The 25,272-nt window shown below is 39.2% G+C and overlaps 1 protein-coding gene across 8 annotated transcripts in view; it reads left to right on the forward strand.

Moving 5' to 3' along the window:
• Positions 1-25,272, forward strand: part of slc20a2 (solute carrier family 20 member 2) — a 58,086-nt gene that overhangs the window by 10,356 nt on the left and 22,458 nt on the right. The window contains exon 1 of one of the 8 annotated variants that reach the window (XM_032514927.1): positions 15,806-15,913. The exons of 4 other annotated variants lie outside the window; for them this stretch is intronic. The gene's annotated coding sequence lies outside the window, so the exon portion shown is untranslated. Of the gene's footprint in view, positions 1-15,805; positions 15,914-17,693; positions 17,911-18,900; positions 19,216-25,272 lie in introns of those variants that run through there. 3 more of the 8 variants (XM_032514928.1, XM_032514923.1, XM_032514925.1) reach the window with 3 other exon arrangements.

The raw sequence follows: 25,272 nt of genomic DNA on the forward strand, positions 1-25,272 counted from the left end.
AAGAATGACGTTTCCACCTCCATGCTTCACTACTGGGATGGTGTTCTTGGGGTTGTACTCATCTTTCTCCTTCCTCCAAACACGGATAGTGGATTTTAGACCAAAAAGCTCTAGTTCTGTTAGGGCTGCACGATTATGTCCAAAATGATAATCACGATTATTTTGATAAATATTATGATCACGATTAATTTATCACGATTATTTGTTGATTTTAACCAAAACATAATTTATGGTCACATAGGCTATTTATAACTGCTTTCACATCCATATTATGCTACGTTCTTCTTATGTTGAAGTTGTAGACATACACGGCTTTACAGAAGAAAGGTGTCATGTAACGCAAAATTAAACCATATCCATATAAACAACATTTCTTTTTTTGTGGAGAGGCAGCGGATACAAGGACATTAGGTGCAATGGTGCGACCTAGGAAAAATGTAAGTTGCACCCTAGAACCCTGTGAGCTAACGGACACTAACTAGCACTGGTCACTGCTGTTGTCTGAAAAACTACACAGATAAGACAAAATGTTGCATTTACTAGTAAACTGGTAAACCCTGTGACTGACTTATAACCGACTGCTATTGGTTGAATTTTCCTCACGTCACTCCGTCCTCTGTGACTGTCTACATCTAGAAACTAAGCTGCGCGGTGCAGAGAAAAACTGTGACTGGCTCATGATCAGACAGTGGTTTACGGAGCGGTAGATTGACTTTGCAAAAAAACCCGGAACGTTCTATGAAATGTCGCATTGAAAATATTGCTTGATCATGCAAATTTGATCGTGGGAAGCCAAAATCGTGATTGTTATTAAATTAGATAAATTGTGCAGCCCTAATTTCTTTCTCATCAGACCACATGACCTTTTCCCATGGGTTGGCTTGAGCAGGGGGACCTTGCGTGCGCTGCCAAATTTTAATCAAGGACGGCGTAGTGTGTTACCAATGGTTTTCTTTGAGACTGTGGTCCCAGCTCTCTTTAGGTCATTGACCAGGTCCTGCCGTGTAGTTCTGGGCTGATCTCTCACCTTCCTCACGATCATTGATGCCCCACGAGGTGAGATATGAAGCATGGAGCGCCAAACCGAGGGAGATTGACCATCCTCTTGAACTTCTTCCATTTTCTAATACTTGCGCCAACAGTTGCTGCCTTCTCACCAAGCTGCTTGCCAATTGTCATGTAGCCCATCCCAGCCTTGTGCAGGTCTACAATTTTATCCTTGATGTGACATAGCTCTCTGGTCTTGGCCATTGTGGAGAGGTTGAAGTCTGTTTGAGTGTGTGGACAGGTTTCTTTTATACAGGTAAGTTCAAACAGGTGCAGTTAATACAGGTAATGAGTGGAGAACAGGAGGGCATGTTAAAGAAAAACTAACAAGTCTGTGAGAGCCAGAATTCTTGCTGGTTGGTAGGTGATCAAATACTTACTGTATGTCATGCAATAAAATGCAAATATTTAAAAATCATACAGTGTGATTTTCTGGACTTTTGTTTTAGATACCGTTTCTCAAGTGTACTGTACCTATGATGATAAAAAATACAGAACTCTACATGCTTTGTAAGTAGGAAAACCTGAAAAATCAGCAGTGTATGAAATATTTGTTCTCCCCACTGTATCTATGAAGAAGTAGAAATGAAGTTGCACTAGAATAAATTTCCAGTTCCTCACAACTCCACTTATGTTTATACCTTACACACACTTGTACAACTCTTAAAAGGGGATTTGTAAAAGTTGATGCACCCACATAGTTTAATCTGCTGGGTAGCATTTGAAGCCGTCTGATTTGCTTTCCAAGAAACATTTCAATTAAAGGTCACAAATTATGCTTTTCCGTGTTTTCTATCATACATAATGTGTTTTTATCTACAATGTTATGTTTGTTGTTGTTTTTTCTACTCTCGGCTAAGTGTTACACAACTCTAAGTCGGTCTTCTATGATTGGTCATCTGTTCCCAAGTAGGCAGGACTGGAGTGCAGTGTTAACATGGTCCCATGTAACTACATGCTAACGGCAGTAAACAATGTCACCTTGGCTTCCAGTGTCGTTAAATTCTCCCCAATTCTGGGTCTCATTACTGCTGAAACATGTCTGATTGGGTGGTGTTCAATAGCCTTTATCTGTGATTTTTGACATTAGAAAGTCACTAAAAGTAGCTAGATGATGTCACACACTCATTTGCATATTTGTGACTTCATTACACAATGATTTGCTTAAGGCTTAGTGGTTGTGTCAGCAAGGTAGAAAGAAATAGAAATCTTCGGCCAAACAATCACAAACTCACTATGGCAATTTATATTAAATTTATAATTATTACTTAGTATTACTTTATATTTGAAGTAAAAAAATTAAAATGTACATAGGGAAGAAGGAAAAATCTATAAAGAATTCTCAAAGAAGGGCCAAGCCAGCTCAGTGGCGCCTTTCTCTCGTCACGTCCCGCTGTCTCTCGTACCTATACCGGCCCCCGAAAAGAAATATAGTGTTTGTTTTTTTTTAACATTAAAGCATGTAAACATGTACTAGTACAAACACAAAATCAAGTATAAACCTGAAAATGCTGTATAATAGTGCCCTTTAAACTTGTGTGTTGAACACCAGCAAGTCTCTCTGCAGTGGTGCTGTCTCATCAGACAGCTTTGGCAGAGAGGAAAAACTAATACTAGGCTACGATTGTTGCCCTCCTTTTGACTGAGCCTTAATTAAATTTTTCTATTGCTACCTTGTGGAATTAAGGTGGGTTCACAGAAACTTTAGGAACAGATTTAATTTATATTTTGACTGTACTTTGCCTTTTTTCAAGAGTGTAATCCTTCGGGAAAAAAAACAATCGAGGCACAGTGATTCACACTAAATTGGCAGTTCGGTGGTGACAGGGTGCAGCCACATTTTAGACCACACCGTCATTGGAATCTCTCTTTTATGCTAACCCATAAATCCAAATGCTTAATAACAGACACAGAGCAGTGCATAGTTAAACAGCAGTTAAGTCAGGTAAGTCAGTAAGTAGAAGCTGGCTGTCACTGGAGGGAGCGAGATAGATTTACAGTAGATTGTGTGATGTTTTCACGTTCAACACAGTGCTGAGAGAGCAGAGTAAGACCAGTTTTCCTGGAGGTGTGCTGGCAGTTGCAGTTTCTAAGAACTTTCTGCCATCTATGACTCCACCTTTTAGTTCCAACGTACAATGTACCTCACGTGTCTCGATCTGTGACAAGATTGTCCGGGCAGGTCACAAAACATTACTTCACAGCCTCCATCTATGCAGGATTTACTTCTTTTTTTTTTTTCAAAGACTTCCCATGCTATGTTTTCTCTATGAAACAAACTGTGGGACAGTGATCCGTGATTGCAGTTCTAAAGCAATATTTTCATAATCAGAGAGTGCTAAAACAATTGATTAATTAATAATAGAAAAAAAACAGCAACAATATACATTTTTGATTGTTAGAAATGTGATCACACAAAAATGGCAAAATATTTGCTGTTTCCAACCTGAAGTGTGAGGCCTGACTCTCTTGGTTTTATATTTTAGACGACTGAAAACAATTTTTGGGGCCAGTGATGATCTCTGTATTTAAGAGTTAGATGGACAAACTTTGGAATGGAGGCAATGTTTCCAAGTAACCTCAAACATATTCTTGCACTGCAATGTCTTGTCACTTATCGTCTGATTTACTGGTCTAGCTTCAGCTTTGAAATGTTTGTGAGACAAAACATTAGCAATTTAAAGACCTCATATTGTGCTCTCAAACTGTGATGGGGATTTTAACTTTGTTTTGTTGAACTTTTTTAGCCATGATAGGGGCATGACCCTAGGCATGACAGCATCGGTCAGTCCTACCACTTTGGTCCAGACTATCTCAATATATCTCAACCATTATCAGATGGATTAAGATGACATTTTGTACAGACTTGCATAATCCCAAAGGATTAATCCTAATGACTTTGATGATCCCTAGATTATTGCTGTAGCGGACTCTTGGTTGGTCTAAGGGCCTCCTTTAGATTGGCCTCTTAAGTGCATTGTCCTGATTTGAAGCACCTGTCCCTTTTGGTATAAATGCCAGTCAGGGGACTGCTGTATTTTATACTGAAGAAGACGAGTCCCAAAACGTTGATCTTCATTAGTTTTCACTTCTTTTTACCCCTCTAGCACCACCACGAGGTTAACATTTGGGTTTTTCAGGGAAATAAAAACTGTTTGATGGATTGCCATGAAACATTCTATTTCCCCTCAGGATGGATTGCAATACCTAAACTTAACTTTTCCTATAGCACCATCATCAGGTCAAATGTTTTAATTTCTCCAATATCTACGTTTATGACCAAACACCTAAGTGACATCCCCATCTTCCTCAGGTATAGTTTGTGTTTATTGCCAAATGGAAAATGTTAGCATGCTTGCTTGTTAAACTAAGATGTGTTGGCGTGTAGCTCAAAGCACCTCTGTGCCCAAGTATAGTCTCACAGAGCTGCTTGCATAGATTTGTTATTATTTAGACTAAACGAGTAGTTGATTAATCAAGATAATTAACAGATTAATCAGTAAAATAATTGTTTGTTGCTGCCCTACCACCTAACCTAAAAGCTGGTAGCACAACTGATATCAATTTTATTTATATAGTAAAGTCTCGTTTTTATTTAAAAAAAAAAAAAGAAAAAAGAAGAAGACATGACCTTGATCTTGCAGATTAACATGAGAAAAAGCAACGTATGGAAAATGTATTGACGTTGGTTTCTGATTTCCATGACGGGAGGGCCCTGTGCAGGCTGGCACTGCTGCCAGTGGGTGTGTCTGTGGGCGGAGGGCTGTTGGCACCAGGCTGGCAGTGTCACAGTCACAGAACAGTCTGTCTTTCTGATTGTGGCCCACCTCCCCCCTCCACCAAGCACAATCACACAGTTATGTCTGAGCCCAACCTTCTCCATGGCAACATCACATGATGACACAGAAAAAAAAGTGTCAATTGTGCGAGCAATGAGCATGCGTGTGCTTTTAGGAGCATGGCTTAATCCATACTGTTGCTGAAAAACTGGTTAAGCATGTCATTGATCATGTGGAGCTGACATGTCTTTCCCTGGACAGAAGAGAGCGGAAAAGGCTGGCATGCAAGGGTTGTTATTGTTGTTAAAGGAAACTGAGAAGAGCATGCATAAAGCAAGCTGATAGCTGTCACTGATGGAGAAAGATGCTATAAAACAAAGTTTAAGAATAGCAGTTTTTCAGTTATCAGAGTTCCGTGAGTCTCTTGGTGATTTAATTTAAGCATTGTTTCAGGGTAAGGGCATCATTAAAGTGTTAAAGCATCATTAAAAAAAATCTAACCCATTGCAGTTCTTAATTAGACTAGTTTAAAACCACTGCTTCAGTTTTGTCCCAATATCTAACCAGATCTAAGTTGCCTGAATGCAAAAAAGAATACTTGAGGTTGCATTTATACACTTAAATATTTGTGGTTTGTACACATATGTGTATGCAGCTGGTTTTTAGGGAACTCCTGTCTAGTGGCAAGCTTACAACCGATTAAAAATGCTGGCATCCCATAATGCTTCTCTGTCCTCCCGTTACCACTGTCACGCAGGCCTGCATTTTTCTTTGACCCTAAAGTGAGCCTTAATAGCTCATAATGCTCAGATACTTTACCGACATGTCTTCGCAGAATGATTGCGGTATTTTTTTAGGTTTCTTGTGTCTTTTCGACAAATACAGCATTTAGCATTGACTTAGTTATTTAATCATGCTGGCGGCCATAGACTTCCTGGTAGTTTTCCCCGTCTTGGTTGCTGTGAAGAAAGAAAGACCTCTCACTTAAATGGGAGAGGGTGACTCATCCAAGCAAACCTCTGTTTTTTAAGTTATTGCCTCTTTAAAGACACAACCTCTATGATCTTCCCATAAAAAAGGAAACTCATATCAACTTGCATGTAAACAATTATCCATTAATTACCCTAGGTAGCATGTGATGCAAGTCACATGGTTTTGTCTGACCTGTTGTGTGTTTTTGGCTGTGCTTGTCCTCTCCACTCGGGCCATGAGAGCGGTTTTTGTAGTGTTTCTGGTGGCCTTCTGTAAGCGGCAGGGTCGGTATCAAAGCGCTGTCACACAGAGCTGCTCTTGTTTGGGTGCTGGCCTGGTGTAAGTATGCTAATGACAGGCTTACTGCTGAACTGTGATGCATTGTGCTTTTATTTATGGGAGGTAGAATGGACATTATTTTCCTGTTCTTCTCACTCAACTACATTTGTTCAGGAGCACCAAGGGCTTGCTTGACTTATAGGAGTCATGATTTTGCCACCAAGGCCTGGGGTACGTTTGAAGCTTTGGAAATCTTTTATGGCAAAGCAGTATTAGGAAATACTGAGAGGAGCATGGGACAAGTTTTTATATATAACAAAAATAGGCTTGTAAAAACTTTTGAAAACTGGCTACTAAAACACTGGCCCGCTGTAGGGGTGCCGGTAAGAACTTGAAACAGAGATGTCTGACTTTGAGATCCAGGAAGATTTATTTACAACTCCAACAGGAAGTTAACTTTGAAGTTGTATTTGACGTTACATGTGAAGTTGGATGTGGTTCGGAAATATAAGCAAATAATAATTTGACTTACTATGAACATTATTTACCAAAACTAAATGTTTACATTAATTTCTCTGTAATAACATAACATGTAAAATATTGTTCAGTACTACAGGAACTGAGAATAAGTCACATCTATTATTGCACACATATCCATAACGGAGCAAACAGTGTAATATACCTTTTTAATAGCTAAGCACGTGGCTCCACAGGCAAGTCTGTTTACTGGGAATTGCATGTTGCTAGCAAATTGCGCTAGCAGCCTGAATATCAACACGTGGCTGCACAAGTAATATTAAACAGTCTTCACATGTATCAGCTATGCCATAAGAAACACAGCAATATTATCAAGGCAATAATCTCAATCAATCAATCAATCAATCAATCAATCAATCAATCAATCAATACATACATGTTGTAACAACAAGGGCTAAATGTATGCACATTGTAGCAGAACTTATTGAAATATAAATACGTTTACACAGATAACGAGGCAGTAAAACCCTTGACAGTTTAGCAAACTAAAGAATAGTTTTAACTTACGTTCTGGGCCACGTAGCTACATAACTTCAACAAGTCCAAACACGAAAAATAAAAAGTCTGTTGTCCAGCTACTACATTCTGTCCTCTTCTCCTGTCTGAGTGCGAGTGCTTGGCACAAGATCAAAGCGATGACTCTTGTCACAGATTTCTCAATCATCTCAGGAGAGAGAGCAAGTGTTACTGTCATAACTATGGGCTTTTTTTTAACAAGGCTAATAAATGGCCTGAGTGGTGTCATGTCCTCCTTCTGACATGATTCCAGCTTCAAGAAAAGAAACTTGTTGTAGGCCACGTAGTGTGCCTGCCGTGGCAACTTCAGGTGCCACGGGAAGTTGAAGCTGGGAAAGATTAAACACAGGGTTTCCACACCGTGTTAATTCACCGCGATAATAAGGATATTTAAAATGAAAAGGGTAATTGTTACTGTCAACATTTCTACTGTGATTTACCGTTACACTGGTAATCGTTACATTGCTATTTGCTACTAAGTTTGATTAAGACAATTTTGTGATTTCAATATGAACATAAACTTATGTGTAATTATTTTCTCTATTAATTGTCTAGACATAGTTTGGGTTTTCTCTCATGGGACAAGCGGCTCGGGGTTCTTTTGTCCTTGTGAAAGTTCTTCTGAGTTTGTAGAAGTTCATAAACTTTGAGCAGGTGTGAACTTGCATGTCCATTTTAACACCGCTCTCCTAGTGTGGTGAAGGATGTGACAAGTCTCGGACATGAATGATCGACCTGTCTGCCCCGGTCCACACTGTTGTGTTGATGGTGTTACCACTATTTCCCTTTTATTGTACGGATGGGGCAGGGCTCCATGTAAGGATGAGCAGCTGGGTGAATGATCACTGCACATGCTCATGTGACACTGCTATTTCTAGCCAAATCATTCCTCCTCCCTACTGCCCTTTAGCAACAAGAGCGAGTGGTGGATATGTGACACCTCGGAAAACACTGAGGGTGGAAGGTGAGGGCAGTGGTATCTATCCAGAGGCAACCTTAAGCTTGGTAGAACAATGGCATGTATAAATGTTAATTATTCTGTTGAAGATAAGAGATGATGAAGATCAAGAATAAGTCAAAGAGAAGAGTAGAATTTTTCTGAATTCTGGCTTTGTTGCTTACAAAAATCTCTTATGTTCTTTGCTTTAGTAGCCGGTCTGGCTGTGCATGCATGTTAGTACATGTGTGGTTGGTGTGTGTCAATATGACACCAAGGGCCATGACAAAGCGTTGGTATTTGACAGATTTGGGAACGGTCTTGGAGAGCTGTGTGTAGGCAATCCCGTACCACTTTTTTCCTGAATATCTTACACAGCCTCTTTTTAAGTAAATTATGTCTTTTGTTTCACCTATGAGACATTTAACAGCGCAGTGTTGTGGAAATCCCAACGTAATCACACATGACTGCACTGAATGTCATTACACTTTAACAAGATAAGATTGCCTAACAGAATTAGAAGGCTACTTATTTTTCTTTTTTTAAAGGGAGTTAATCAGAGTATTCAAACTGAGTAGAGAACGTGATTAGTGGTCTAAAAAAGGTCTTGTTGCACTCCTTATGTAAATTGTACAATTTGTCTGCTTTAGATTTCTGTTAGTCCAAACTAAAAACTGAGCAAAATATTGGAACAAAGCCTGGAAAATGCACGGGCACCAAAAAAATTCTTCTGTACTACAAGAAAACACTGTGCAGTGGAGTGTGCACAGAATGAACAGGTCTTGTCCTGGAGCAAAAATGCTTTTCCAGGTTAATGTCAGGCCAGTTAACTATGGAAGACAAGTATTAAATATTGTTGAAAATCTCTAGGGTTCCCTGCACTGAGCATGTGATGACATCTTTGTAATGTTTCACACATTCTAGCACCTATGGCTCTACAGTAACTGCACACCCCCCCATAATGCTGAGAAGGCTTACCCAGCTTCAGTCTGAACTCCGGTCAACATACTTGTCAACATAATCTTTTCTTTTAAAATGTATAAACTTCTGCTGTGGCTTGCTTAAGTTTACAAACCCATGCCATGTTGAATGTTAATGACTTAATTCAAAGAATTTAGGAAAATCCAACCTTTTTAAAGATATCAATTTTCTTTGTGAATGAATAATGTATTGTAAATAAATAAGTGTTCTTCTGTAAAATACAGGGGGCATAAGTATACACAAATCTATGTTAAATTTCCACAGAAGCAGGCAGATTTTTATTTTTAAAGGCCAGTAATTTCATGGATTCAGGCTATTATGCATCCTGACAAATTTCCCTTGGCTTTTGGAATTGAAATAGCCTGACATAATCACATACCCTTCACCATACATAGAGATAGGCATGGGGTACTTTCCATAAGATCATCTCTCAATGCAAATCAAACCAACTGTTAACTGAAATAACATCATGCCAATCTCTAGGTATGGTGAAGGGTATGCGTGAGCTAAAAAAGAACTGGCTACCTGGCTGTGGTGTAACACCTAAAATTTCTGAATTGAGACCTCCAGGTTTTGGAGCTGTATTACAGTCTGCCCTGCCATTTCAAAGAAATCATTTAAGTTTGACCATGTGGCCTAAGCAATAAACAAGCCATTCTACTTGTGTGAATTGAAAACCTACAAATAAAGGTTTTTAGTTTAGTTTATAGGAATCAGTAGCAGTTTAAATCGCGTTATTGGTCTTAACAATTGCAGATAACTTCCTCTAATCGCCATTAATGTATAATAAACAGGCTAAAGTCACTGATTTGTATTACCACAGTCTGAAGCTCTTACTTACTGTTTGTTTCTCTACTGCAGCTTTATCTTGCGCCTTATTATCATCTTTTGCATGGCAGCAAAGACACATTAAAACTTGGAGTAGAGAGGATGCATCTAGCAGGATATCTCTTCACATTCAGTTCTGCTGTAATTGAACTATTTTTATACAGCGGCAATGACTGGATCTTTATTAAGTCATGTCCAGGGAAGAAGAAAAATAGACGTAGTATATTTAAAATGGTGGATTACTTTAATAGAGGCTGCTGTTTATCTCAGCAAGTAACAGCAGTAATTTCTTGCTTTAATAATATAATGTACCTGGGAGTGTTTAGACTTTAAAGACTTTAAATGGCATTTTTATAGCAAACTGTGCATTTAAAATTCAATTGGCACATGAGAAAAACAAGAGGATTTGAGCTACGTTGTGCCCCCTACTGGTGGGGCAAGACTGTGTTTGGATTTAAGGCGATGGGTGGAAAATTCTCAAGGAAAGTATTTGGATTAGAGGTGACCCAGGCAAACCCACCCTCAGCCCCATTTACCCTCCATCACCGGAACACCAGCAGACCACTCGTCACAATGAGTTTTCTTCAGCTTCAAACATGCTGTGACAGCACTAAGACACAGAAAGTACCACATGCTATACACAACCTCACACAATGCTGTATTAAAAAATACCTCTCCCTGAGTGGAATTATTTATATTATAATACATACATACCTACATACACAGCTGTATTTAAGCATTTAGTCTGAATTGGTGGTGTTATAGGCAAGCATTTCAGTTGACGGACAGAACTAGAGTAATAATACAGACATTAATTTCACACTTCTCTTGATCAGCATTGATTCCATTACAAGTGCTGCATTGTTTGAGTATTGGAGGACAAACATTTGTGGTTTTATAAGTGGTTGTAACCTAATTTGCAAAGTGTGTGTGTGCGTGTGTGTATGTGTGTTGGACACTGGTCACACATTCTTTACTGAGCCATTTTAAGATTAACTCATTCATGCTTCAGAAGTAGCAGTTTTAGCAGCGTGGCTCTCACTCTCCTGCCAGACAATATTTGGACTCTGTTGACAATTCAATATTGTGATTTTTTTTTTTATTTGTGCACAGATTTGTTCACTATTAGGAACCTGCCTGTGGGTTGTTCTTTTTTTTGGTTCAGAAATATCTTGGCGAGAATGTATCCGGCAGATGCGCAACACAATATCCTCAATAGCTTAAACATCTTGATTTTAAATATGGGTTCTCTGCCAAATCCCATATCTGGTCAGAGATCATTAAATGTGTAAGATTGTCACTAGTTGTCATATTTGTGTTGAAATGTTATGTGCTTTCCCTTTATCACTTTTGCTTTAGGATTATTGTGCAAACAATGTCAGGACCAGAAACATCTTCCCTAGACGGAATACACAGTTAATCTCCCACAGTGAAGACATGCTGTGCTGCATTCCCAGTTTACTCTCTACAGTATTGTTTTCAAATCTGACCAGCTTTATTTCCCTCCCTATTTCATGATATTTTAAGAGCATAGCAGAAGTTGTTGTTGTTAATTCTACAATATTGTGTGGTAAATGTGTATTTAACAGAACCACAAATTGTCAAAACTTTTGATACTGGGGCCAATATTGGTGTGTTTCAGCACAGTTATTAAAACGCTGCCTATTAAAACACTGCCTTTACTTTGAGGATACACTTCTTACACTTTAAATTAATATAGTATAAAATAAACAAAAATAGAATTTTAAATCAGGAAATCTGACCCCAAATTTTGTGTAATCCTTTGACAGTTTTGATACTTTGTAACATAGACACACTTCAGGATGATGTTCAATGCCAAGCTGTTTTTAGGGGTTGTTTTGCTATCATTTGCAAATGTGAAAATAAGTCTTGGAATAGTTTTTTCCTATTAGTTCATGAACTTAAAAAAAAAAAACTGTCTACATTGCGAGACCTTTTGATGCGATCAAGACCCACTGCTGAAGTTGTCATGGGAAATTTGCCTCCCTGTTTCGACTGCTCCAAGTGCCATTATTAGGGCCTTTTAGCCGCGGCTAATGCTAGCACCACATTTTTCAGCATTACTCTTAGTTTTCACCTAAATAACAGTGTTGGGGTAATCCGCTGACTCACTGACTTACATGCCTAACCCAGCCAGCCTTGTGTCTTTTCTTTTGCTCTGTGTAGGATTTGTACGCTTAGATTAAACGTATGGCTAATAGTGTGTGTAGATTTTTTTCTGCATAGAGGAATTTTTGGTGCCCCTCCAAAGGTTTTAAGCCAGCCCCAGAGGAAAATCACCACCACCAAAATGACAAGAATCAAGAATAAAAATAGCAATTCATATCCTCTCTAAATGTGGTTAAGAGCAATTTACCAAACCGCTGTTAAACAAGCAGAACATGGACTTTAATATGAGAGGTGATCTCAGTTTTATCTCCAGAGTTGGGTTGTACCGGACTCTACCAGCGATTTATTTAAATATTAATATTTTTTTTAACCAGTTTTGTGAATTGGGGTTTTATGTACTTAAGCATAATATACATTTTTGTTTATAAAATTGTTAGAACTAACAGGAAAATGCTTAGATTTCTGTCATATAAGGTAACATAGACTCATTGTCTATACTGTACACAGGCTTACAGTGGGGCTAGAAATTTTGGGCACCCCAGGTAAAAATTTGTATTAATGTGCATAAAGAAGACAAGAAAAGATGAAAAAAAATTCCAAAAGGTATCGAATTACAGATTAGACATTCGTATAAAATTTCACAAAAAGTTAGATTTTATTTCAATCATTTACACTTTCAAAATAACAGAAAACAAAAAAATGGCGTTTGCAAAAGTTTGGGCACCCTGCAGAGTTAATACCTTGTACTGCCCCCTTTGGCAAGTCTCACAGTTTGGAAACGCTTGTAGCCAGCCAAGAGTCTTTCAATTCTTGTTTGAGATATCTTCACCCATTCTTCCTTCCAAAAGTCTTCCAGTTCTTTGAGATTTCTGGGCTGTCTGTCACACACTGCTCTTAAGGTCTATCCATAGATTTTCAATTAGTTAAAGTCAGGGATTGTGAACCATGGCAAAACCTTCAGTTTACGCCTCTTGATGTAATCCACCGTGGATTTGAGGAGTGTTTAGGATTTGAGGAGTGTTTAGGTCATTATCCATTTGTAGAAGCCATCCTCTCTTTAACTTCAGCTTTTTCACAATGGCATCAAGTTAGCGTCCAAAATTTGCTGAAATCTTATTGAATCCATTTTTCCTTCTACTCGTGAAATGTTCCCTGTGCCACTGGCTGCAATACAACCCAAAGCATGATTGATCCACCCCGATGCTTTACAGTTTGAAAGAGGTTCTTTTCATTAAATTCTGTGCCCTTTCTTCTCCAAACGTACCTTTGCACATTCCGGCCAAAAGGTTCTACTTTAACCTCATTGGTCCACAGCACTTCTTTCTACAATGCATCAGGCTTGTCTATATGTTCAGTTGCAAACTTCAGACGCTGATTTTTGTGCTGAGGACATAGAAGAGATTTTCTTCTGATGGCTCTTTCATAAAGACCACATTTGTTCAAGTATCTCTTTATAGTGGAATGGTGTACCACAACTCCAGAGTCTGCCAGGTCTTTCTGGATGGATCGTGCAGTCAAACGTGGGTTTTGACTTGCTTTTCTCACAATCCTGCAAGCTGTTCTGTCTGATATTTGTCTTGGTCTTCCAAAGCTTCTTGCTTTAACTTTCACTGTTCCTGATGACTGCCATTTCTTAGTTACATTCCAAACAGAGGATATTGGCATCTGAAAACGCTTTGCTATCTTCTTATAGCCTTCTCCTGCTTTGTGAGCGTCAACTATTTTCAGTTTCAGTTTTCTAGACAACTCCTTAGAAGAAGCCATGGTGCTGATTGTTGGGGCAAGGTCAGAAGAGTCTGGGCATTTAAAACCTTAAGATTGACATCACCTGGTCTTTCCAGGCGATGATTGAGAACAATCCATGACTCTGTCAGGTCTCAGCTTTCCAAAGGGGGCAATGCACGCTATAAACTCTGCAGGGTGCCCAAACTTTTGCAGACGTCATTTTTTTCCTGTTATTTTGAAAATGTAAATAAAATCAATCTTTTTTTGTGACATATAATACGAATGTCTAATCTTTCATTTGATGCCTTTTTGGAGATTTTTCAATCTTTTCTTGGCTTCTTTATGCACATTAACACAAATTTTTAACTGGGGGGCCCAAACTTTTGGGCCCCACTGTACTGACATACATATGTGTCAGTGCAGAGGCCTGGCATTCTTGCAAAGTGGTGGCAGAGCCGTGGACCCCATGTTCCCCCACCTCCGCCACGTTTCCCACTATGTGCGCACACCAGCAGGTCTAATCAAAGCACTCCATAGTTTCCTGTTAGCTGGATCATGTGCTGGAAGCCAGGATAAAGAACAGGAGGGTGCAGGCCACTAGATCCAGCTTAGGAAGGTCTCTCTCTCTCTCTCTCTCTCTCTCTCTCTCTCTCTCTCTCTCTCTCTCTCTCTCTCTCTCTCTCTCTCTCTACCCCCACTTTCTTGCTTTACCCCACTTTCTCTCTTTCTCTTCCCTTCGGTCCTGCCATCTATGATCACCACTGTCATCATACTGTATCATACTTAGAGTTGATAAAAACAAACATGCATTTTCATACAATACTATATGGATATGGTAGTAAATGTCCAAAGTTGGTGCATTAGCTTTTTTCCCATCCTGCTGAATTGCTCCCTTTTTTTCTGAAATCTGTCCACAGATATTTAATACTGGGACATAAATTAGTAAGCCCATATCCACACCAATGCAGGTATTTTAAACTCTGTTTATGTGTCTATAACCTTAACCCTGTACCACCTGCTGTTCGGCCTTTAACATGCTAGCGCTATGTAGAACTTTCCCAGCGTCATAAAAAAGAACAATGCGGAGGACCTGGAAATGTATTTTATATTTGTAATTGATTTAGATACTTTCTGTCAGGGCCATTTTCTGTAAAACGGTGTCAAAGACATTAAATCTAATTTTGATTCAATATTATATTCAATTTTGTACAGTAAAAATGAAAAGAGATTAATGATTTTTATAAGCCTCACTAAAATATTACAATGATGGTATCTCCAGGAGGTAGGTGCTTTTCAGAATCAGAAATACTTTTATTGATCCCCTTAATGGCTGTTTAAACTATGTTTATGAACTGAAAGTTAAGGCTTACACACTAAAACACCAAAAACACTTAAATCTGTCCTCTAGGAGCTTTTAATTGTTTGCCCAATTTTCTAAAACTATTTTTTTTAATTTTTAAACCTTGTCCAAGTTCTCAAATTGATCACATGACTCTTAGATAATCACATAACAGTCATGTCAGCATTTTCAAAAACCAAATTTTTGTCTTTGCACATAACACCACAAGCCATTGTTGTTAGATTATCACTGTGAAGAACATTATCATTAAGATTTCATTGATCTGGAGGATGGATGGAAGGCCAAAACAGAGAGGAAAAGATGCTGTAGTCCCCATTAGTGTGGCCATAGCCTAAAACATAAGTAGTCATGTTTGTACCTCTCATTTCCTACCAAGCCTCTTTTCCTTTTTGGGCAACGTTTTCAGCACTCACTAATACCGGCACCCACTTTGCCCCAGTAACACATTTTAATACCCCAGAGAATGCCAACAGTAGATTACCAGTCTTGGAGAAATAGGTAGGTAGTTTGGAGGTCCTGGCAGTGCTTTGCAAGTACAGAGCCAGATCAACATTTCTGCCCTTCCTCACCTAAGATGAGGAGAAATCGGTAAGGGTAAGCTGAGGAGGAAGCATGGGTTAAAGGGGCAGGCTTGGCTATTGGGGACCTAATGCTGATTCGTGGAAGAGAACTGGAACTGTCTGGCTAAAGCTGTGTGTGGGAGGGGGTGAGGAAAACATAGAGAGGGTCAAGGGTAAAGTGACTCCTACACCCAGGAGCATGAAGGCAGATGGAAGAAAGAGAAGAAAGCTGGACTTCAACCTCAAAAATCCCCTACTGTTGGTATGTACCAATCCTAATTGTGTCAGTAGTCCTATGATGTGAAGGCTAGCCAACAAAACAAGCCCCCTTACTGTTGGTAAATAAGTAGTTGGCTCTGCATTCATGTTTGTAGCACATTTTGATTGCTCAATTAGGATTGTTGTTGTGAGCATGGTTTATTCTCAGAGGTGACTAATAGTTTCTGCTGGCCTAAAAGCTTTATTTTGGGCACTGCATCCTTTGTGTTGCTGCTATTTTAGCCTTAGTGGTTTTATGCATTGTGTGTGTGCTCGTATATATCTGTGTGTGCGCACTCAGCTGAACCTTTCTAAATTATACTTTCAAATCCCAGATTTAGTACGTAGAAGAAAAAATAACTTCTTAAAATCTTAAAATGTCTTTTAAATGTTCAGTCTGAAATGTCTGTCTATGCTTCCTACACAGAAATCACATACACTTCAAATAAATAAAACAGAGTGTAAGGATCAGCACAGTGTGTCTCAAAACAGTTGTACAGACACTCAAGCACGGAGGAGTCACTTTAGCCACTTTGCCATTTCAGGGTGAGGGAGTCAAACCCATGTACAGCCTCCACTGAAACCAGAGAGAGCTGACCTTAAGAGTATTTAAACATGAGGCTTACTCAACACTGAAAGCCAGAGATTGTTAGCTGTAACACTGCCTGCTTTAGTGTTGCTGAAGTCTATGGAATGTGAGACTTGACATTTCTGATTTTTGTCATACCTTAAAACTGGATTGAAAAAGGTGGCTCGCCAACCTCCATATTAAAGAAGATCTACTGGGAAAGTGTTTCACATCCTAGACAGCACCAAGGGTTGTCTGTGAGTTCCCAGTATACAGCCTTGTAGAATGTCAGTGTTTAAATTGATGTAGATAGTTAACTCAATGTAGATGGTTAACTCAAAGAGATTTATGACTATTGGCTCTTTATCATTGCCGCCAGTGGCGTGAGAGTGCCGATGACACAAAACTCATTCATGAATCTATTTAATCATCAACAACGCATTTACAATACTCAGATGTTCTTCCCAAATCTGAATTCTACAGAATAACATTAGTTCTGAACATATACAGTATTGTTTCCCAACATAAATGTATCGGTACACATTTGACACCCAAAATTACATTTTAAACTAATAAAGTTGCCACATGCTGTCAGTTCTTGTTTAACCTAAATAAAGTATGAAGGGAAAATAAATATTCATGAAGCATATTTTTATGCAATTTTCTTTTTTTAAATGAGGGATTGTGCACTGATATGTTTTGCTGCGGCCTTGGGACTTAAATGATGTCGAGGTGACAGTAGGATGACGATAACTTGCCTCTATTAGGGTAAATTAGCCAAAGAAGTGTTCAAAGACAACTATGATGATGAATGATTTATCGGCATGTCCACATTAGTTTATTTTATTTATTTTTTTACAGATTGCCTGTGTGGTTGTAATGGCCGTTAGAAGCAATCTGAAGGATTACCAGAGTTACTTGCTTATGACAACCGGACTTAGTGCTGCAATGCAGACCCACGGCGGTTGTAAGAAAACAGAATGAGCGAAAGGATTTATGGAAATGTGGCTCAGTGTTGAGAGCCACATGTTCTCCTCAGTCATGCATGCTGTTGTCATTCTTATCAACCCCCCTCCTGCTCATGGAGACTGACTGATCTCAACACTGTACAGAGTGTGTGTGTGTGTTTTGGTTCTAAGACAGCGCCTCCCTGCTGCGAAGCAAAGAGTCAGAGGCAGCAGGTGCAGCTGACGCAGATAGGCTTTTTAGCAGGCAGGGCCAGTGGGGGGGACAGACAGAGAGAGAGTGAGTGAGAGACGATAGAGCAGAAAGCCACAGGAATTCAAACAAACACAAGATCAGGCCTCTAACACAGTACTGGACATGTGAATTTATCGGCACTATTCTAGTCCTTGTACAGTATGTGACAGCGAAGGGAACAGGACTTGAACTGCTCAGCGGCACCAGCCATTGCCTAAGCTTCAATGGTGTACGTGAGTAATGAGTGTTTTTGAGTATATGGTTTTAACAGTACAACAATTGTGATTAGGTCAAGCAAGAAACTGTAAGCATTGAATATTTTGTGCGGTGGCTAGTTTATGGTTGAGCCAAACAGCGGTACTGTGATAAAGTTTTTCCAAAGTTTAAAAAACATTTGTAAAGATGCCATAACTATTTAGAACAAAAAGCTTCAACTTAGTTGCCTGTCTTATCTCTCATAGACTAGTTCACTAGAAAGGCCTGTTGATGTCTGAGGTAATATGTGTGTAGGAAATGTCTTGCCATACTTCTTGTGAGTGTCAAGGAACTGATGAAGAGACATGGGCTCTGCTCTGAGCCTGCAGTGAATCTGGTCCGCACCCTTCATTGTGTCTACAAGCCGCTGTCTCTGCCTGCTCAAACCAAGTCACATAAAGACACACTGTTCAGCATGTCCTTAAAAGGGACAATTGTGGCAGAGAAAGAAATGCAGAGAAAGTGATGGGTGGATTGTAGCCAAGTAACAGTGTTGAGATACTGTGTGCTCTTGTGTTACCAAGTAAAATGGCCCAAAGTGGCTGGCTCATTTCATCATGTGCATCATAGATGATTGTGTAACTCAGAGCTCACGCTGTTGCTTTCCTTCTAAACGTGTATCAGTCTTCAGGTGCCAAGATGTGCGTATTCTATTGACCAGAGTAACCAAGGGAATGCTAGTGCTCCGAATGCCCTTGATCCGTCTGCATGCTTTTCTCCGGCTGAACAACCCATCCACACATAGCTTCACTGCCTCTCCCTCTCATCTCCCCTAGTTAGATATCCTTCTTTGCTGTCATTGGCTGCCTCCTCTCCATCTGAACATCCTCTTGGCACACAGACAGCCAGTCAGCGGTACACCTCAATCTCTCGGCTATTCGTCATTGGCTGGAGTGTGCTGTGAATGCGGAGACTGTCCTTTTAAGAGGCAGTCTAGACTCAGCTGGCTGCACTGCTCTCTCCCTGTTACTTTCTCTTGTTAGCTCGCTCCGTTCTTCTCTCTCCTGCAACACCACCACAACCTGCTGATTTCTCACAAAGCCTTCCCTCCTTCCTTTTACTCCTCCTCTCCTCCTGTCATCAGCTGTTCTATTCCACTCCCTCCTCATAGTTTTATTTCCCGTCATATCACAAGCTCATCCCCGGTTCTATTCACGGTCAGTTTTTTTCTTTTTCACCTTTTGATTTCTCAGGGTTTCTCTCCCCCATACTCTCATTTTGTCTTTGACATTCATTCATCTCCACTACTTTTATACCCTTCTCTGATGTGAGGAGACATGAAGGTGAGTGGAGTTGATTTCCAGGCCTATTGTCTATTTGTTTCTGTTTTTTTCTCTTAACCATATCTCTTGTTTTTTGTTTTAACTTCATAAGACATCTGGTAGATGGGAGCATCCGGTGTCCTTGGAGGCATATACTGCAGTTGTGTATGCTTCAGGTGTAACAATTAGACAGCACTGGATATAATGCTGCTGTGAGTCATCATCTGACGCTGCATGTATGTTTCTAGCTCAGGTCCTTTTTAGCATGTGCCCTAAAGAGGAAGGGATAGTTGATGAGAGGAGGAAGGGAAGGTTTGAATCAGTGCGTGTATAGTGCAGCCGTGTGTCAATGCAGATTGTAGCTCGTGACACAGTGTTTTGCACCAGCTGAGGCTGTGGTGCAGTGGCATCTCAGGCAGATTAATGAACACTGTACAGCAGCGGCAGCAATTAGAGAAGTGATCAAAGTAAGTAGTTTCTCTTTACAGTCATGGCACACAACACAACAAATGTATCTAGAGGTCAAAGCTGTAACAGGTAAAATGCTCTGCTCAGGTTGTGCTATAGCTGAATATTCTCTTCAGTTAATTGTCAAAGAAATGTCAATATTCTCCATAGGTATTGTACAACTTCCCTTTTAAAATCTTTTATGTGTCCTCTAGACATCCTAATTAAATATTCCAACATAGATAGCTTGAAGACCTAATTTAGTCTTGTTTCCCCATGTTGTGTTTTGTGTCAGTGCCCTCATTATATGTGCATTGTTTTGCCACCTGGCACCCACAGGAAGAACATGTGTCTGTGAGAAATAATCCTCAAGAGCATGTTGCCTAACAGAGGTCACTTTTTAAGTGTCTTTTTTTTGGATAGCTTTTTTAGAAGGAACATCAGTTTATTTCAAACTGAGTATGAGATGGCAAAAGGACTGCACTTAAATAGGATATATGTCTTTCCTACCATAGCCAACGCATGGCACTACAGTTAGCCTCACAAACCACTGCAATGGCAAGGCGCTGGCCTGCCCATTGGGAGCAGTGCCAGGGTCAGCATTGACTAGCTCATGTACACTTTGACATGTAGACAGAAGGAGCAGGGAATTAAAATAGCAACAATTAGTGGGCCACTTGCTCAACCTCCCTAGCAACAGCTCCCCCTCCCATATGTAATTTACAAACACGTAGAAATTAACAAATCCCGATTGCAGTAAAACAAATGGTGATAACAGGATATACAGTATTCAAAAGACTGTTACAGTATTTGCTTCCATGCAGATGTTTCTGAAAAAGGTTGTTACAGTATTTTATTTTAACAACACCAAACAATGTAATAAGTTGTCAATTAAAATCCAGTCATAAATGTCTATTAAATTACATGAAATAAAACCATGGATATCTCCTGGTCATAAAGAATGGGAACAGCAGTCACTTCAAACAGCTCCCACATCCCCGGTGGTCTCAGGTTCAGCACCTTGGACAGCGCTCGTGACACACTGTGCAGAACACTCTTGAAGAATCACCTGAGCTGAAAAAAGTAGTATGTTTTGATCGTTTCAAACCGTTATGACAGCTGTACATTTGTCTGGTTGATTTTTAACACACAATAGTCCAGAATACTCCAGACAAATAAAGTCAAACTAACAACAGCGGCTGCCCCTTGTAAAAAGGGAAAAAAGTGGGTCCATCATCTTTATAAATATGCACAGGGCTTGTGTATTAGACATTTTTAATTAACCGTAGTTCCAGTTGTCGTGAAATATGTGCATGTCTAAATGACAACTACACATCAACTATTCAAGACATACTTTGTCCCCCTGTGAGTGAGTTTCCTTCACATTGTCTCAAAACTCACTCCTGAATTACTTTAATTTGGTAAAGTAACCATTGATGCCAGGTTTTCAAATTGAATTCAGCATTTTATTGTTTTATCTTCTGATCATTTTTCAACATCTCCATTAACCAGCTAAACGGCAACATAATCATGACATATGTTAGAAAAAATCCATTATAACTGCCGGTGAATCTGCATTATAGAACTGCTTGTTTTCTTAATGGAAACCCTGACTGAGCAGAAGTTACCAAATATAATTGTGTGTGTAACAATCGCTGAAGGTCTATTACAAAACTAAGTGGTGGATATGACATTTAATATCTTTGCTACTGTCAAGTTTTTCTTTTTTTTAAATAGACTGTTATTGGTAATGAGAAAAGATGACCTTCATACAGGTTGCATAACATTTTCCGCAGCTCATTTTTAGTTTTTTTTCTAATGTTTTGCTTTAAAAAGGCTTGAACTTTTCAAGTTTTAAGGTCCCAATGAATAATGTTCATTGGAGCCGTGTGGATGCTCACAAGTCACACAGCTTGTGTAACCTTAGATGGCGAGGACTCCTCTAACATACTGACGATCATGTAGCCAATGTATTGTCAAGAAATCCATTTCATATGAGCTCTGTTTTGCTTCCATCAGAAAAAAAATGTGAAACTGAATCCTGGTGCATCCTGTGTTCTCCATCAATGGTTGCTGTATGTACTAACTCATGGAAGGATTTGCTATTTATGCAGGGGTGGGAATCGGCAGATGGCTCCCGATTTGATATTATCACGATACTTATGCCACGATATGATATTATTGCGATTTTAAACATATTGCAATATTCTGCGATATATTGCAATTTATAACCTTTTTCCAACTTCTAATTTTCCCAATTTCAAATGATGTCCCCAAAAGGAAACTTTGTCAACATCTGTTTTATCTAAAAAGAAACATTTCTCTGTTTGTTAATATCACTTCAATTGTATTGCTGTAAAATGGGACAAACTGACAACACACATATAATAACAGATCAGTACTTGGCGCCTGTGTAAAAAGGCTGTGTTTTCCACGTTCACGCCGTGCAGTAGACATTTGAATGTGTTTTTAAAATCTCGCTGCTAACACACCAGATATTAAGAGCCGCAGACAGGCGTTTTGGAGGATTCCTCATGGAGGACACACCACCGTAACCACCACAAGACCTTATTTCGGCAGAGATATGTACGGTAGTGAACAGGGAAAAACAATCATTTGATCCTGTTTGAATTAAGCCATAAGCTTCACGTTTGTCAGTTTAAAAGATCATTTTGCAGGTCAAGTTTGCCGTAAAACTGATGGAACTATCAGACACTGAAAATAGACAATTAGAAAGACTACTTAAAGAAAGACTACTCTATTCACCTATGCGACTACTGTCGCCGAGCATAGACAAAATGTGCATGTCATTGAGCGATTTCACACAAAACTAAGTGGTACTACAACAAACCGTGACGTTCCTGACATGGGAAATTATCTTTTAAATTCACGAACAACATATGTATAATCTATGGCTCAAATCAACAGGGATCACAATTTCTACTGTACATCTGTTTCAGAAATGAAGTCCCTTAGGGTCTACCGGAATGGGAGGAACTTCACCTCTAGTAATTTCCTCTACAAAGAAAACAATAAAAATAAACATTTCAAAGGTTATTAGGGTGAAGGTCGACATGTCTACATAGAGCTGTCTGATTGGATTCTGGGCCGTCAGGCAGTCTCACACAGTTTCACTTTATATAGTGAGTATATCCTGTAACCCTGACAAAGGCTATTTAAGCAAAAACACATTGTTTTGTATTATTCCCCTTAGACTAGTTGGCTACTTTACATGTTTATAGTACTAAGGAACAATTTGAATCTCCTCTGTAGCACATCAGTCAATGAGAGATCTCCACAGGTTACCACTAGACTACTTCACCCTGGAGAAAATTGGTTTCATCTGCACAACTGGGAGTGGCGGCATATGAGCTGGTGTTCATGTGTTGCACAGCAGGTAGACGAGGTCTTCAGAAATGGAACAAGTGTCAGCTGCTGCTGTCATGTTAGGTTTCCCTGTAGACCTGAAATTGTAGACCTGATTAAAAAGTCCTGGCGCTTGTGTACACACTCACACTCATGCTCATCTTTCCTCCTTCTCACACTGGAACAATGTACTCTGCATTCTCCGGTGTCATGTTTGACTGTTTCCTCTGTGGAGTCTCTGGTTATGCTTGGTGGATGGCCATGTTTGACTGTGTGGACCTCAAAATACAATGACTGTAAAATGTGTTATTTATACAGCACTTCTTAAAAGTGTTAAAAGTTTTCAAACAAAAAGGCAATTCAAATTAACATATTGTGAATTGAGGTGTAGAACATATTTAGGGTAACTTTGAAATCTCAAAATGCCTGCATGTTGGTGCAAATTAAAATATTTTAGCATTAATAATAGCATTTTAATGTTTCTGATGAACCAGTGATGATATGTGACATAAAGCTCTTAAGGAATCAATAGAATTTTAGATACCATCCTACCTAGGATTTAAGTGTTGTCATTAGCAGTCTTGATGAACATGAGTTCATGACTTCAGTTTATGGACTAAAGTCCAGGGGCACTGACCCCCGCTCCAATCTCTCTCTGGAGGAAAGCAGATTAAAAGAGAATTTCCTTTCAGGGATCAATGAAGTATCGCATAATTTTCTTTCTTAGAACCCCTGAGCTCTCCTTTCCTCTATGTAAAAAGAAAAAAAAGAGCGGTCCCTGGTTCTGTTGAGTTAAAAGTTTAGTGTCACTTTAGGTACTAGATTTTACGGAGATCTTGCGCAGACCTGATCAAGAAAGAAATTGTTATCTTTTTATGTGGGTGTTGTGGTTCAACAAAGGATAAAGGAGAGCAGCATGTGACCTTAACTGTTCCAGATGGAGCCCTTAGTCGGGAGGAGGGAGCCGTAACTTGCCGCAGGCTATTTAGAAAGGAGCTGCCTGCCCCCACGCGATGAGGAGCACACAATATGTTCATGCCGACGGAATGTGCTAGTCCAGCCTGAAAGCTGTTTACATTTAATGCTCCCCATTAACAATTGGCTTAACCATAGAAGGAAATGTGCTGACATTAACCTCTATGACATGACTTTGATTATGTGGCATAGACAGAAGAAAATGAGGAGAAAGAACCCAGACCAAGTCATTTGTGGTGTAGAGGTTTCTTAGGGACCACCAGAGGCTTCAGTGTTGGTGGCCCCATCTGTTTCTTAAGCATGTTGTCATTGTTGCATTGTAAATAAGCCTTGTGGAACTTTACAGGGACGTGGGAAGCTGTTTGCCGGTTGTTCTAGTAGATATGATGTGATTGACTTTCTATCAGATGCCCTCAGCAAGTGCAGAGCCCACGCACTCTTATTACAACAGCAGTGATTCTGTTCTCAATTTAAGTTTCTTTAAATATTTATTAGTTTATTTTCAAAATCCACATGAATCACTTTTTATACTGGCCTGAATTTGATCTCCCGCAACAGTACCTATTAAAAAAGAAAATATGTCACTTTTAGTTGGTTCACCTGTTACTCATGCTATTTCCTTCAACAATGTAGTATTTAAAAGGCATTTTTTTTTATCCAGCACAGTACTTACTCCACATAAAAAGCTATTACATCAATTCCAGCAAACTTCACAGAGAACGATGAGGGCAAACCCGCGTCACTGATCTGTTTTAGCCAAATATTTTCTGGCCAAACATAGTACAAACAAGCACGGTAGCGTGTAGTTCACTACTGAGCCTTTTTAACCTCTCCAACCAAGTCCAAATCAAAAAGGTGTTCAGTTTACAATGTTATAAAACCACCAAAAAACACAAAATCTTCACATTGTTGAACCTGGTACAAGAAGTTGTTTGCTGTATTTGCTTAACAATTATTTGATTCACTAGTTAGCAATAATTTTCTGTAAATCAAATTATTGTTTCATCTCTGTATTTTAATATTCTTATAATAATCATCATCCTCACCACTGCCCCATTCACAGGTGAATCATGCTTATTGTCAGACTGGACTTAATAGTTATTTAAATCTGAAATAACAGATCTGATGACAAGATATGTCATCTTTTTTATATTTTAGGTGACCTCCTAAATAGCTAATGTCACAGCCGTTAAGGTTTTTGTGCATAAGCATTATTTAGTTTACAAAAGATGCAAGAAAATACAGAGAAGTTACATTTTCACTACCATATTAATAGTTTACTTAACTGAG

The sequence above is a fragment of the Etheostoma spectabile genome, chromosome 5, assembly GCF_008692095.1.
Source record: "Etheostoma spectabile isolate EspeVRDwgs_2016 chromosome 5, UIUC_Espe_1.0, whole genome shotgun sequence".
Classification (NCBI taxonomy): Eukaryota; Metazoa; Chordata; class Actinopteri; order Perciformes; family Percidae; genus Etheostoma; species Etheostoma spectabile.